At 42.8% G+C, this 12,125-nt stretch overlaps 1 protein-coding gene across 1 annotated transcript in view; it reads right to left on the minus strand.

Annotated features, from left to right (window-relative positions):
* The window catches only part of LOC118792021 (leucine-rich repeat and fibronectin type-III domain-containing protein 5-like), a 43,178-nt gene extending 36,762 nt beyond the window's left edge, over positions 1–6,416 (minus strand). The window contains exon 1 of the mRNA XM_036549707.1: positions 5,789–6,416. The gene's annotated coding sequence lies outside the window, so the exon portion shown is untranslated. The remainder of the gene's footprint in view (positions 1–5,788) is intronic.
* Positions 6,417–12,125: the final 5,709 nt, after the last annotated feature.

The raw sequence follows: 12,125 nt of genomic DNA on the forward strand, positions 1-12,125 counted from the left end.
ATTTCATTATTTTGGGTTAATACATTTTTACGCAGAATCTATCTGCACACTTCTGTGTAGGTGTCTTTATGTGTTTGTGTGTGCGTGTGCGTGTGTGGTGTATCTGTGTGCATATAAGAGTGTGTACACGTTTCTGTGTGTATGTGTAGGTGTGTGTGGATGTATGAGTGCGTGTGTGTGCATGTGTCTGTGTCTGTGTGCATGTATAGGTGTGGGTGTGTGTTTATGTGTGTGTGTTTGTGGATGTGTGTTTGTGTGTGTGTGTGCATGCATGTGTGAGCATGTGCATATGCTGTTCTGTCCTTCCTCCTTATATCACTAAGGCAGCAGTTATGTCCCTTTATAGCCTTTGACAATCTAATTTATTTGCGCGGGTTCTTACCATTGCGCTTTGTATTTTTGAGAAATGCATTCTGTGCACAGCTGTTTCAGCTTTGGGAGGGATGTACAGTCAGGGGATTATTTTGTACATTACAGCCTGTAGGATCATGTAAAGATTTACGACTTTCTGTATGTCAGTGCCTGGCCATTTCAGATGCTTTTATTGATATGAAAAGGTACACATCCCAAAATAATTTGTTAATGATAATGAAAAACAATAACAAAGACATAAGTCCCATGTCCTAATAGCTTATATATGGAGTGAGCATTTCTTTCCTGAAGAGAAATGCTATTATATCTACCAAAAAAAAAAAATCAATACAGCTGTGTTCAATGGTATCTCAAATGATGTGTGGCAAACTGAATGCTGAAAATGTGGAGCAGTTTGGCTTTCTTAGAAAAGGACGTTCAGAATGCCTAAAGAAAGAAAAAGACCATTGTTGCTTCACGGCCAGTAGCTTTTCAGCATTGCTGGCACAGAGGAGGTACTAGCCCAGATTACAACACAAGCATGTGTGGTGGAGCTGAAAGGAGCCAGTGAGTCCCCCACAGAAGGGCAGCGATGTCCTCTGAAGCCAACACAAGGCAACGATTGGCTCCCTGAGGCTAGAGACCCGGGCCATTAGCTTAGCCAGCCAATCATGTCTCTGGTCAGGGCTCAGATCAACTACGCTAGTAACACATGAATGCTCACGCTATCAGATCAAGTAACAGTATAGACCGAGGCAGAATTTGCACTTTATGACTGGCCTCAAACCTGCAACCACTGGCTTCTCACATCAATATTATATAAATTAATTATATAATATTTGCATATTAGGAATAGCATTTTACAATACTGCTATACACAATAGTGGTCCCTGAGAATGAGAGCAATCAAAGATCAAAGAAGGTAAACCAAAGGATATAGCAAGAATTGCGGCTTTTGTTAGAAGATGATGTGAATGTCCTGCAGGACTTCAGTAGAGTTATAGGCCTGAACTGGGACTGAGTCTGTCCCCCCCCCGGCCAGTTGGGCTGATGGCACACAAAGCCGGGTGACCCTTGGTGGCACGGGGGGAGGCTTTGGTTGAGTGATGAGAAGTGCTGGCCCGGGGTGAGCTGGAATCGGGCCACCTGTTGCGCAAGGACACCTGCCACAGCTGACACCACCCGGCCACTGACTAACAGGATCAGCCTGGGCTGTCCTTAATCGGGACGCCGCCTGACCCACTTCCACAGCGCCGATCTGGTGTGTCCGCGGCGAGCGCCCCGCCGAAGACAGCCGCAGTCTTCCCCGGCACTGAGAGCGCTTCATCCCCGATCCCGAGATGCCAACGCCATCTGTGCGTAAACAACGGCTGCCTTGTGCTGCCGGTTGCCAGGGCAGTGACTCGCGTTGAGAAAAAAAAAAAAAATCTCACGCTCTTTGCTGAACAAATTGTGTTGATTTATTAAGAAGGAATGATGTGAGCAGCATTTATCAGGAATAAAAACTGTTGCCCCAAGTCAGGCTCTCAAACCATTAACACTGAGAAGTCTGCCTTTTAGGCCATGTTCTCATAACCCTAAAACAGGCCTGGATAGAAGATCATATTATCAAATGACTGATAACATTTCAGAGATCAACCATGAGAGCCCTTAACTTTAGCACTTCCAAGTTTTACTTTGTGCTCTTGATATTTGAAATCATCACATTTCCCCAACCTCGAATTAATCATTTCTAACAACACTATAAATGTGAAACAGATACATGAGATGGAAACAGAGTTTGCGCCATTAGCATAAATACCTTTGTTAGCATCATTATATTAATAATGAAAAATGGCTGCCACACATTGCCCAGGTGGGTATTTCCTATTAGAAATGGTAAGATCAGTTCATACAGTAAATGTGTTGTATTTTGTTACAAACGCCTATTATGGGTGACATCTGGACATCCGCTTTTCTGACTGAATGCTCCAAAACACCAAAAATGATCAGAGAGGATAGAGAATATGTTTTGATGACTACTGAAGCTCTCTGATTCTGCATGTATTCTGCAATCCCCAATAGAAAAAGGAAAAACATTACAACAGGGGCAAAAATGAGTAGTCCTAAAATTTGGTAATGACAAGAAATTTCCCTTCCATTTCTTACAAGGAAATGTAGGGCAAATATGGCCAGATTGGGTTCTTGTGTTTTGAGGCCTTTGGCTCACCATCTGCTGCTACCTTAAAGAGAAAATAAACAAGGCTAGGGTTTTGGTATATTAGAAAATGTGTGCTGAGAGTGGGGTGGGGGTACACACTTGAATTCCCTGACTCCAGCGAGAATCTTTATTAATGCCCTTAACCGAGCAAAGTTGTTTTGTTACTTTATCATTCACAGCTACTTATATCCTAATTAAAACAGTAGGACAGCCATATAACAAGGACCGACCACTGTTTTGATCAACTAATTATATTGAATGAATCTCGCCGGTTTCTCGTTTGGTTGTCACATAGGTACAAGCACACAAAGGTAAAAACACACTGAACGTAACCGGAAGTGAACATTTGCGCGGACTGACAGGTCATTATTTTTAAATGACGTCATCTCAACTAGCACACGCGGACGCTGTCTGAATACGCCGCGGTCGCTTCTTTGGGGATTAAAATATTTACAAATACAACACAACTATCTAATCCATACACACATTTTCATTTAATTACGTACTCTACGCAGAATAGTTATGCCGGTTAAGTTTTAGTGTGTCGAAATGTACAGGGTAACACACCAAGGCTGATTTATTTCTAACGGACTTACATTTCACCTGAGGCCTCACTAGAGTCGTGTAAATGCCTTTTCACACTTTCTCACTGGGAAACAGGTCTGATATAAACGCGTGGAGAACCAAAAGCGTGCAAAATCAACGCTTGCGTGAACCTGTTTCACGAAAAGGTCAGGATGGCAAACCACAGCAATCTTTGCTGTGACAGTGAACGGCGGCCCCTAAATTCATGCTGCTCGAGCTACATCACCGCTGTCCGTGGTGCTGAACAGAAAAAGTCCCAACACAAACGCGTACCCAGCGCTCAACCCTTGCCTTCTTTCATGTACTCAACGTTTGTGCGTATAACCAGTCCATTAAGACCTGAAAACGGTACACACCCTTGCTGGCACTTCTGTAGTTACCCTGTACCTTAACACAGGTCCTGAAAATGTACAATCTCTCCCAAGGATCTCCCAAGGGTAGAAACCTCTGACGACATATCATTCGAAGACGTGGGTACCATGTACAGCCAAAATGATTACATTATGAGTGAAAAAGACGTTTTACTATAATATGTTAAGCAAGTTAGTTGCCGTGATCAGCGATGTCCTTTTTCTCTTTCAATGCCTCCCTTCCTCAATTTTAGCTCCGTGAATTGTAAATGCATTTAGCCTTTCGCTTCGATTTCTTTTTCGTCTGTGGTGCACCTCTACCCCAGCCCTCCCCTTTTCTCTTTATATTTGAACGAGTGTGATTTTTCTCTTATTTTATCACTGCTGATTTATAATTTCGCCCGTTTCCTACAATAATGTCTTGCACTACGAAGCCCAGCTGTAATCACACCTGCAGAGGGGAAACTCGATCCGTTGCCCGTGATTGTTTGGCGGAGGCAAGCTTTTCAAGTGTAATTAAATGCGCGTGCCAGCTGCGAGGACCTTGCCGTCGCCGCCCGCCAACTGATGATATTCCACAATGGTCCAGCGCGCCGTTGAAGCATTCATAAAAAGGAGGTGTTGAGTCCAGGTCGATGTTGATGCATGTCGCAACCGTAAACTACGGAGGCGACTCTTCCGACGAAATTAACCAAACCGAAACACAGGCAATGGTACTTTCTTCGGCAGGTGCGCTGACCACTAGCAATAAAACACTCACCCTTTGACTTCACTGCCAAAGAAGTGTTGTCTGCAGTGTAGAAAAAAATCTGCAAAGACAGAGCCCTACCCAGCGACGCAAGCCGCAGGATGGAGAATACGTTGATACATAAAACCGCTTGCTAGCCGCTCTGCAGTTCATTTGCCTGAAGATAGCCCGTGGGTCGTAGTGTGGAACGCTGTCATTTTAAAGCGTAATAAGGGAAGAACGAGCTCATCATCCTTTTTTGAAACTCAAGATTTGTGTTTCAGTTGGATTCCTGAAAGGCCGTGCCCGAAAGAATGCAAATATACACGGACAAGAATTATTCCTGATCTATTTTATTCCAATATAAAAAAAAAACCAAAGCATCGCAGTATTTAATAATTAATAGATTACAGCGCACCAATGAATGATTGATAAGTCTGGTTGAGGGGAACTTGATCCTAACCTTGTGCTCTTTTGCGGACACTGAGCCTTTTCTGTAATCGCAAGGACATATCAGTGAACGAACCCCACATTTAATGAGAAAAGAAATCATGTGGAAAAAACAGTCATATGTTCATGTAGTGTAGCGCTCTTCAGTCTAGCATATTGGAAGTTCAAACAAGACATCCATTTCCATGCGATTTTATCCCGATCCTCTAAAATCATCTAGTTTCCAGCACTGGTTTATGCATACTTAAATTATTATCAGACAAGGATTGAATCACAAGTGGACAGACAAACTGTTTTCAGAAAACGGACATTCTTTAAAAGCAAAATTAAGTAGATCACAGATTAGCCTTCTGTATATCGTACGACCACAGGCATGCTATGTCCCAACAATAAGTCTTGTGACATCAAAGCGATATTGGTGAATTTTGCTGACAGTGTTATGTTCTCTGTACAAATCTTCAGCCTGTATTTTCAGTACGTATTTTATGATATGCATCACGGGCAACTCAGATACCAATTCGGGCTACCTTGTACCATGGCCGTATATAATTCGATCCTGTTTCGAACTGTTCCCTCGCAGCAAGAGGCAACACCGCAGGTGACGAGATCCCCTCGAATCAGACACAAACATGCCCACTAAATGTAGCAATCGCCTCATCTTTAACGTTTTAAAACCAATCTGCCCATTATATACTGACTTACATCCAGCCCACCCCAATTCGAAAAACGGCTTCACATAGAAAGCATTGTAGAAAAGTAAGAAGAAAATATGTAACACCCCGAAAATTGAAAAACCAAATTGCAGCAAGATGCCTTCTCCTTATCAAGCATGTCTAGGAAGCATAATTTGACCTTGCGGTGTACCTGACTGCCAGATTGTATCTCCGAATCACTACCTTTGCGCAAAAAAACCTTTCCTTATTCTTGCCGAAACCTTCATTACAGGCAACGGCACCAGTGCTACGCCATAAACGTCAAACCATCTCGCTACTTTGAGAATAATGCACTTGCAGAACACATCGCTTTGGCTATATGTATATATATATATATATATATATATATATATATATATATGTGTGTGTGTGTGTGTGTGTGTGTGTGTGTGTGTGTAGAGTTAAAGTTTACCTTGCAGAAGGAACATCAGCCCTGTCCAGTGTAATGAGGCTCAGGAGAATTGTGTCTTCTCATTCCTCATATTTTCCCATATTTGCTGCTTTTCTCTCCATCGGATTTCGTCTAAATTATGTCAATACAAGGTGTGCTGCTTTTCTTTCCCGCACAACCCCACGCTGCCGATCTCCTGCGCCGCGTCCGGGTGATGTGCCATAGGTTTATATTCGGCGGTGCATTTTCAATCCACACATGCCCGTTATAAAATCCAGTACGACCAGTTCGGAAAGAAAATCAAAATTCCTGTAGCGGATCTCCAAAAACTCTTCACAGAAAACGCATAGTTGCCGCTCCCGTGGAAGCGTTGCAGACAGCCATCCTACCGCCGCCTGACAATCTCTGTAACTATAACGAGAGCTTTCCTCCGCATTAAACCCGCCGGCAGTGTTTAGCTAGAGAAAACGTATCTGTGCTGACAGCGATCAAGTGGCTGAGATGGGAACGCAGATCAAATTTCAGCAGGTAGGTCTCTGCGTAGCTGCACCTATGGTACGTCTCCTCCTTCACGCCGAATTAATCCACGGAGTGACAAAGTGCCACAAACGCTTGCCCTCCGGCCAAGTCACTTGAAAGGTCTGGTCCCTCGTCCTGTCCCTGTGCGTATCCACTTCTGCGAGACGCGGTAACTGGGCGTGAAAAACTGCGCGATATCCACTGACGACGTCAACACATTCCAGAATCCCCCCTTATTAAAACTGTCCATCGCAATTAATTCTCCAACATTCTCTTCGTCTGGTCGATCCTTCCCAGCGTTGTTAAAGGACTTAAGCGAGGAGACGTTACAGCAGGAGTGGGATCTGTGACGGAAGCCGATTTTCTCCTCTCAGCTGGAAAAAGCGAAAGTCATGGATTGGATCAAACAGGACGGCGTTTTTGGTCCCCGTTGGACTCGCAAACAGGCAGCGGGTTCCACACGGAATGTTTCCCCCCTTTCTCAAATGGTTTTGCATTTAGCCAACAGAGAAACAACAGTACAAAGCGAATACAATTCATGAATTATTGTATTTAGAAAAACGCAGGGGAAAAAAAAAACATAAAAATGAGTGCTGTCATATCATTACGGTCGTGCGAATAACATGGAGACAGAAGTGCCTGACTTCAATGAGCGTCTTAAACGCTCTGCTTTAGTCAACTGCAATTAAGAAGGCTAAACGTGGCATCATTTTAAACAAGCTTAATTTTCTTGAGCGATTTAGGCTTATATTATTTACCTGAATTTATCGTGGTGGTGGTGCGCTCCGTACTTCTTGTCAACACAAATAAGGACATTATCGCTTGCGGGTGTCTAATAAATAAATAAAACTAACATTATTCTTTGACGGATTCCATTGTGTAGGGCCTATTCGATTACTTTGCGTGGTTTTATTTATTTAGTTAGTTTAGTCAGGCACTTTAATAATCGACAGCTATCGTGTGTGTTCCCGTTCTACGTCCTTCAGCTTAGAAAGGCTAAGCCTCTTTCCCCGCCGGACCCCAACTGGCCAAATAGGCTACTGGTTTTAAGCTAATACAGGCTACACGCTAAAACACGCTAGCTGTAGCTTAGTGTTAACATATGTGTGATTTACCAGGCGGTGCGCAAATTCCCCGTCCTCAACACAGAGAGGCTTGATGGGGTGTGTACTCTGTGCTTCGTGCTCACGAGCTTGTTAGCACGTGCGAAAACCGATTGAAGTCAATAAGATATTTTGCATCATTTAACTCATTTCAAAAAGATACCACTGTCACTGGGTTCATTTCTTCTGGTAGTTTAAAGTGCCCCGTCCTTTATGTAAAAGAAATAGTCCGTTTAGACTTTTCATATTTTAGGTTTGCAGAATTCACGTGACAGTGCAGGCAAAGTACTTCAATATTTCTTCCGAATGTTGAAATCTCTGTTCTCATGACAGCATCACACTGTATAGATGAGTGTACTGGAGGGGCAGCTAAGCCTGTGTATTCGTTTAAGATGCTTGTATCTTCATTTTCCCATTCTTGAGAGTAAAACTATCAAATACTATCAAAATTCATGAAGCTATTTTGATCCAGTCTGCTTTCTTGCAAATCATGGATACCGTTCAGAACATCACTGCAGCTGTACCTGAAATATGTCTGCTCACGTGACAGCGCTGTTCACGTCCATCTACTGTCTAAGAAGTAAAATGTACATGAGCAAATCAAAGCATAACGTTAATAATGATGATGACTCCTTCTTGAACGTGTCCGCGTTTATGCCGTTTAACCGACAACTTATTTTACGTATGTATTCGTCTTCCGCTGCGCTACGATGAGATATTGGTCCGGCAGCCAACGTAAAGAAGGTTTATCGACCTGCTTTCAGAGTTGGAGGGATTTAATGTCCGTGTAAAAACAAGATCTGTAATAATGGAGAAACTAGCTTCAGAAACTCCCAACAGCAAAGCACTGTTACTGTCACTTTCTTCTGTCTGGAAGTTCTTTTCTGCAGAAGCGAATTCCTTTTTAAAATAACAGAAACTTAAAAAAAATCACCATCACCTTTGTTTTGAAAGCATGCACCACATCACCACAGAAAACAATGAAAGAGTATGAGCAGGGAATTTTTGTATATTTCCCCTGAATTATAAAATGGCTTTCAACTCAGTCACGATAACTGAGATTACTTTAACTGTGATTACATTCGTTATTGTGTTTGTTTCCCATGGCCATTTTCCTGGAAATCTGACAGGTAATTGGCATTCAGTCTAATCAGAAGGGGGCTCCCTTCTGAACAATGAGAAATAACAATTAAGCAAGGGCCATAAACCATTTCAGGTCCTACATTATGGTTGCAAACCCAACAGCTACTCAAAGTGATGAAAACATTGTGTGAGTATCAGATATCTGTAAATTTTTTGCACAGCACCTAAATTGACTGCCCCTCTCCTCTACAGCCTCCCTCTAGAGGCTGGGAGAAAACAGCACAGCAGTATTGGCAGTAAGTGTCCTCTGAAGTCTAAATTGACTATTTCCTAAATCTTAGCAATGAACCTTATTTTCGTTGTTCATTACAACTTTTCTTTTAGCTGTAGACAGACAGGTATTTCAGCTCATTTCCCACAAGGTCTCACTTCTCCTCTTGATTTGATAAACATGCTGTTTTTTCTTTTTAGCCCCACACACATGAGGGTAATTGATTTAATGGGGATAAAGCAGCCATGATTGTAGGCAGCCTGAATGGAATAAATTAACGGTGGGTAACAATGCAGTTCTCTCTTAACGCATATCTGGGGGTAATAAATGAGAATGGCGTTTGATTAACTTTATAATATCGAGCCTGCCCTTAAGCTCATGGTTAGATGTTGCGGAACAATGTTTCGCAGCACCGGCTGTGGCAGAGTCTTTAAATGTGATTTTTTTTTCTTTAAAGTGCACAATACGATCAGATTTGTTTTAGAAAATGAGGTATGCAGCATGTGTGTAGGGGAGCTCAATGCAGATATGAGCTCTCGGTAGCAGACTGATGTTGGTGTTGCATGATAGGAACTCCTGAGGCTCACAGCAACAAGGCCTCAGTGTCTCTCCATAGCTGTTTTCTTCCTGGCACACAAGCTTCATAACCTGCCAATATAATATAATTATTATTATTATTATTATTATTATTATTAATAGCAGACATCTTTATAATGATATTTAGGCCAATATATATAGGTGGATATCACAAAACAAAACCATTTCACATTGATTAATTCAAAGATGCTCTGGGATTGAACCCCACCTTCCCCTCAGATTCAAACCTGCGGTGCTCAAGCTACAAATGGTGATTCGTTCAGCACATGGAGCAGTGAACCTGCCGCGAATGCCTTACCTGTTGTGACAGGGGTCACGGCATTTACAGAAGTGACAGAGCAGGAATCCCACGCCAGGTTCCTCTGAAATGTGCAGTGCTTAAGCAGATGCTCGTCCATGTGTCCACAGGGCTGCATGTATTTAGTGATGGATAGCTGGTCTCAAGTCAGATGCACTGTGACACGGGCGTGACCGATCTAAGATTCTGACAGATGTCACTGGCTGACGCATCACTGGCCCCTGCACCGAGTACAATGTAGCCACTGCTGCTCTTATTCAGTTTATTATTACCATTACTATATTAATATTAGGCCATTCAGCAGATACTTTTATGCAGGCTAAACTACAATCAGCAATGGTTACTGTGGGGGGAAAAGCAATATGAAGGTCAATTTGGTATAAAAATTACATTTGAATTAAATTTAAAAGGGAATTTCCACTAATGAGCTAACAATTTAGAATGGTTAAGAATTTATGCTAAAAAAAAGCTTGAGAATGCTCCAGAATACAGTTGTAGTGTATGACAAGGGGAAAAAGTCACAATTCTAGCAGAATACCACACAAATACATTGAAGGTACTCAATGAGGTGTGAACAAAGGAGGTGTTTGGCAGCAGGGGAAAGGAGAAGCACTGCTTAAAGAGGAATGTTTTTAAGAGACAATGAAGGATAATAAGTGCTCTTCTGCTGGTGGGCTGATCATTTCACCAGTGGGAAAACAGATAAGAGAAAGGTTTACAAATGGCAGAGCAATGATGTAGAAGAGGTCGTACCTCCAAGCGAGTATCTACATTTCTCTCTCACTCTCTTTCCCTTTCCCTATCTCTCTTTGCCTCACTCTTTATATATCTCATATATCTTATATATAGTTCTATACTCTACATATTCTCTGTATGTCTCTCACTATGTTTACATGTAATTGCCAAAATAAAAGAAACACCAATGTAAAGTGTCCTAATAGGGCATTAGGCCACTACAAGCTGCAACAACAGATTAAATGTGCCTTGGTATAGATTCTTACAAATTAGAACCGAATCCAAAATGCCAAGTACTGGGTACCCATTAAAAAAAAATGAATTTCGGTTCTGCTTATCGTTTCCTAAACGTGATCACCCTTTATTATTATTGCAAACAAAGGCTACATATCTGCAAGGACGTACGTAGCTATCTGCCAGGACCTGTCTACGTGACTACGTCATGCATCAATGCCATTTGTTTAGCCCTTTCATGTGTAAGGTGTGACGGAGTGTCGTCACTACGGTTGAGTATGCGCTCTGACTGCCATACCAACGAGCCTGGCTCTTTGGCGTCGCGGTCAAAGTCGCATGGTTGGTACCCTGTAGACCCGGGTTCAAGGCTGGGTGGGGTGACTGCTCTCACCCTTTGCTACAAATGGTGTCAGAAGTGGGATGGCTTACCGTGAGGTCATCGGAGGCGTGCCCGGTGTGTGAGCCATATGAGGGACCCCCAGGTTCAGTTGATCCCAGTGTGTGATGGACCCCAAAGATGGGTGAAGCACTGGTGAGTGGGGCACCCTGAGATGGGAGAAGTATGGCAAGAGAATGCGTGAGGGACGCCATGGTGCGTGAAGTGCGTGGGTGCGCTTCCCGAAGGGGAGGGCAGTGTGACAGAGTGCCGTCACTACGGTTGAGTATGCGCTCTGACTGCCATACCAACGAGCCTGGCTCTTTGGCGTCGCGGTCAAAGTCGCATGGTTGGTACCCTGTAGACCCGGGTTCAAGGCCGGGTGGGGTGACTGCTCTCGCCCTTTGCTACATACGGTCACACTGATGTGATTAGCTGTTTAGCGCATATGCTAAAACTGGTGTGATTAGAACACTAGATTGGAAAAATTCTAGCTAAATTTAGCTTTGAGGAAACAGCGATTTAACATTAAAAATATAACAAATGCTAAATGAAAACTATGAGAAGGTTAATAACACTGATGAAAACATAACAAACTATGTAACATAACATGCGGTACATAGCATAAAAATAAGTTACGTGTGAAAGGGTTAAATACAAGCTAGCATGCATGGCTAACATCACAACAGTATTAAAGATGGACCGTGGTAAACGGTCAAAAGTGTGGCTTCACTTTAGAAAAGAAAACGATGACAAGGTAAAGTGCAATGCATTTGGGAAGCTAATTAGCTGCAAGTGAGGTTGCACATCAAATCTGACCAAACATTTAAGGCAGCACGGTGTCAATCTGAAAGACTGTACAGTGTTTGATGTCTTGCGATAAGCACAATTGGAATCGAAATCGATAAGCAATATCGGAATCGGAATTTGAATCAATAAAATTCAAATGATACCCAACCCTAGTAATCGGTCAGAATGGCTTTGCATTTACCTTGCCCTCAAAGGGGTTGAGTGGACTGAAACCACGCCAGCAGAATGCACCCCAAACCATAATAGAGCCACCAGTACCCTTCACCTTGGGAAACAAGCACTCGAGCTGTAATGAAGGGTTTATGCGCCTTTCTCTCACCTGACCAGAGTAT

This window comes from Megalops cyprinoides, chromosome 17, assembly GCF_013368585.1.
Source record: "Megalops cyprinoides isolate fMegCyp1 chromosome 17, fMegCyp1.pri, whole genome shotgun sequence".
In the NCBI taxonomy this organism is placed as follows: Eukaryota; Metazoa; Chordata; class Actinopteri; order Elopiformes; family Megalopidae; genus Megalops; species Megalops cyprinoides.